This window comes from Mesoplodon bidens (genome assembly GCF_964165515.1).
Source record: "Mesoplodon bidens genome assembly, chromosome: 7".
NCBI lineage: Eukaryota > Metazoa > Chordata > Mammalia > Artiodactyla > Ziphiidae > Mesoplodon > Mesoplodon bidens.
Window position 1 is genome coordinate 104,542,355 of NC_138164.1, and position 4,432 is coordinate 104,546,786.

A 4,432-nucleotide genomic window follows, 5' to 3' on the forward strand; every position below is an offset into this window, starting at 1 on the left:
CACACACACAGACCCCAGCCTCTCCAAACAACCCAGACTGATAACCCTGAGCCACACACCCTGAAATAGGAGGGACTTTCAAGGCCATCCAGTCCAAACCCCACCACTGCTCCGAGGGGGGCAACGGAGGCCCAGAGATGGGAAGTGATGTGTCCAAGACTTCCCAGCCCTGAAAGGAACAAAACTCATTCACCTCCTGCATCCTGAGTGTATACCCACATGCTGAGTTCTCTCTGTCTGCCTGACACCAGTGGTAGTTAACTCCTCCCTTTCTTTGATGTCCTGTCTCTGCTCGCTCACCCAGTCCCCCTCGCAGCCCCCATCCAGCCCTTCCTTTCCATTCCTCCTGCTACCTCCCTGCTTCATCTCATTACCTCATGCCTAGAATATAGAAGAAAATAGCAATAACCTCCTCTCTGGTTTTCCTCCATTCACTCTCTCTCTCCCTCCCACTCAACTGGCCCCTGTTGGCCAGATTCATGTGACCAAAGTTTGCATTATGTCATTCTGTTACTCAGGAACGTACAATGGCTCCCTATTGCCTACAGGTTAAAGATAAAACACCTTAGCAAAGCATCAAAGATCCTTTAGAGTCTGGTCCCAACTGCCTTTCTAGCTTTCTCTCTCGTGGCCTCCTCCCAAACCTTCACTCCAGCTAGAAAGATTGTATCATGCTGGCCATCAGTTACCATGTACTTGAAACCCACAAACCTACTTTGAACCCTCCCCCAAATTCCTCAATCTCCCCCAAACTAGGAGCCTTCTCCCCCTGTCCTCAGATGACAGACTCCAGAGCCCTTCCCCAAGGCCAAAACTGCATCTCCGGGATCTTATCCATGGGGTTCTTTTCCTGTCCTTCAAAGCTTCGGTAGAGGCTCAGGTTAGGGCTCCCTCATAGGAGATAGCTACCCTCCACTGGCCACCTCGGGTATCACAGCCAGGCTGAGTTACCCTAAACTGAGAGTGAGTATCTGCCTGGGGAGAGGAATAGGACGCCAGATGACAAGGTTTATAAGCCCTGAAACCTCTAAGGTTCTTATACTCAGAGTGGGGGGAGGGTTCTCAGCTCTGCTTTCTCAGCTGCTGGCTCCTGACTTTAGCTCCCTAATCCATGGGAGAACCCCCCTCCTGTGAAATACGGACTCGGGGGCTCCCAGGACACTGCTGAAGGGAAATTTGCCCACCAGGATCAGAGAGGCCACCAGGCCAGGGACAGTCCAGGTGGCAGACCCAAGGTCCAGCTGGGGTCAGGTTTCTATATGAATTTTTAATGCTTCCAGCCAGACTTGTCAGATGTTCCGAAACCCGAGCATCTCCTTTCATCTCTGTACAGGATGCCCTTCCCCACCTCCACTGCCCCGGGGGGTAGGGCAGGGAGGGGAGGCCTGGGTCAGCTACCCAGCAGCCTCTTGAGAAATGATCTGGGGGAAATAGAAGGGTGAAGGACCTATAGCTATTTTCCCACTTACTGTGTGACCTTGAGCAAGTCACTTAACCTCTCTGAACATTCCTTGTTTTGTTTTGCATGTATAACCTGGGGGCAATAGCGCCTGCCTCAATTGAGTTGTTGTGGGGAGTACGTGCAATAGCCCGTGGAAAGGTGGCCTATATGTTTGCTGTCACCCTTATCTTTCCTCAAGCCCTGCCTCCCTCCTGTTTTCTTCCTACCCCAGAGGTAGGTGCTTTGCCTCTTTCTTTTGGAGGTGGGGACTTTGGCTCTGCCCTTCCTCCCTAAGATCCAAACCGCCTACCCCAAGATTCTTTGGCCTTCTTAGAAACTTCAGATGATGTGGGGGAAGGGAAGTGAGAGAGGAAGATGGACGGAGCAGCTGAGGCAGACGGGAGGGAAGAAGGCAGCAGCGAGAGGAAGGGTAAGACCCTGCTCAGAGAGAGAACAGCCAGGTGAGACTCACTCTTTCTTTCTCCTTTCTCCCCCCCTTCCTCCCTTCCTTCCCTCCTTTCTGGCACCTTCTCCATCCCCTGGTATTCTCACACCGGAAGCAGAGATGGCCATACAGAGCAGAGGTGAGGTCAGGAGCATGGAGGAGGGGTGGGGGGCTGTTGATGAAGACTTGTCCAGTCTCTCCAGCCCACCAATTCCCTGCACCATGTTTCTGAAAATGAAGGTCTTTTATATCTGATTTAGGTGGGAAACTGCTAAGATGCAGACCCCTGAGCCCCTGAACCAGATCTCTAAGGGAGCCCTGGAATCTGCATTTTAACATGTAGGGGTGGGTTATGAAGCTCTCTAAAGGCTGAGAAACACCTCCTCAAAGGTGGGGTGGTCCTTGGGTGGGGGCAGAGGGGAGAAAGCAAAGGAAGAAAAGTTAGATTCCCTCCCCTCTCCCACTCACTTGGTGGAAGTTACAGACAATACTCTTGCAAGGAGAGGGTGACGCCAGGGATGGCGAAAAAGGGTGGAGACAGATGGGGGAGGGGGGATGCAGTGAATGTGACACCCAATGTAAGCAGCCACAAGCGGAAACAGTCACTTGCACGTTGCCCCCACCTTCGTGGCGATCTGAGACCCTGAATTTCTGGTCCCGGGATGTGGAGACTCTGGAAGCGTCCCCTGTTTCTGGGGCGTAGGGTCAAGGAGGAGCCCTCATCTTCAGAGACCAGCGGCCCTCCCCGGAGGTCCCACGCAGCGATAAACGGATACACATCTACCCATCACTCCCCCGGCCGGAGCCCTCCTGCCCTCCTCTCGGATCCAGCGTCCGTCCGGCCTTCTTCTCCTTCCACCGGCCCTCCCCAGCCCCCGTCCCAGCTCATCTGCATAAAGTTCCAATTAACACGTTTTCCCTCAGCTATTTACGATCCCTGAACTCGCTCCCGGCTCGGGAGCCCGCTTCCCGCCGCCCCCTCGCCCCTCGGAGTGTGGCCGCATTAATCCTTGCGACCCGCGCAGCTCCCTGCGGCCTGGACCCCGCCGGCTTGGCCCGCGCCGGGAGTCGAGGGGGTGAGGGGCGCGGCCCGGGGGGACGGCGGGGTCGGCCGCAGGCAGAGGCCGGGGCTCTCCGGGAAAAAGGCAGGCGCTTGCCCGCCCCTCTTTCTGGGAAGAGATGGGGAGGGGGGCTTCTCCTGGGAGACTCGGGGCGTCGAAATTCCTCGTTCCTCATCCTGCGGCCCCCGCACCCCTCCTCCTCCCCGCCACGTACCCTCTCCCCTCCCCAGCCATCTGTTCCACTCGGCAGCGCCGCGGCAAACACGGCTGCAGCTCGCTTCCGCCCCTGCCCAGCCCCCTCCCCAAGCTCCCCACCCCGGGAACGGGGAGGGAGGACACACCCCTCCCCCAGGAGGCCGAGATCTCTGCCTGCACCTCCCACCCGGTCCCACGCCCCAGCTGGGCAGGGGCAGCGTCGAGACCCCCTCCTTCAGCCTCGAGGGTCAGTGGGGCAGGGATAACGCTTGAAAGGATGTTCGGCGAAGGAGGGCAGAGCAAGCCAGGGTAGGGGTCTGGAGGTCGAGACCCAGCAAAAAGGGCAGACTAGTGGGTAAGGGGTGTGTGTGGAGGGGTGTCGGGGTTCCCTTCCTGGCTCGCCGCCGGCTCCCTCCCTCCCACCCCGTCCCAGCCGCAGCCACGCAGCGCCGCCTGCTGGGCACACCGAGCACCCGGCGCACACGCCTTGCTTCCTCCGCCCGCCCCACTGCTGTTCATCGCTTGTGACCAACTTCCACCAGACTGTAGGGAAAGTCAAGGTCCGGGACGGAGAGTGTAGTGAGACCAGGGCAAGGCCTCTGGGAACCCGTCCAACCCGTTGGTGGGTGCTGTCCAGTTCTGGTTTTGTAGTTTGCGAAAAGGGCACAGTGCTGCAAGCCAGGAGTCTGGGCTCAGAGCAGCCTGGTCTCTGCTGTGTGACTTTGTCAAGTCTCCAGACCCCTCTGGGCATCTATAAAATGGGCGGGTCAGTCTGTTTTATCAATTCCTAAAGACAGTTTAAGACAAAGGGAGGGCTTATCTGTAATACTGTCTTCCAGGGCTAAAATCTGGGGGTTCTCCAAGGGTTTTTTTGGTGTGTGTGGCGGGGGGGGGGGGAGGATAAGGCTTTTGTGGTTACTCCCAGCCCTGAGAGGGCAGCAGAAAGTTGAGCTCAGAATCTTGGGACCTCCTTTCTGCCGCTGACTGCCTTGGCAGACCTGTGGTTAGGACTCAGCAGTTAGAATGCCCAGGTTCCAAGCTCAGCTCCACCACCTACCAGCTGTGTGCCCTTGGGTCTTGTGCCTTAATCTGTCTGAGCTTTCCTCAATCTACGAAACAACCCGAAGACACCGACTTCTACAGTTAGGATGAAATGAGATACCTGTGTAGCTAGGACAGGCAGATCCTCAACAAATATTAGTGGTCCCTCCCTGCCCCATCCCTCCATTCTGTGACTTTAAGGTTTATGTCCCAGGACAGAAAGAGATGTAGGAGTGGGATAAAGAAGGT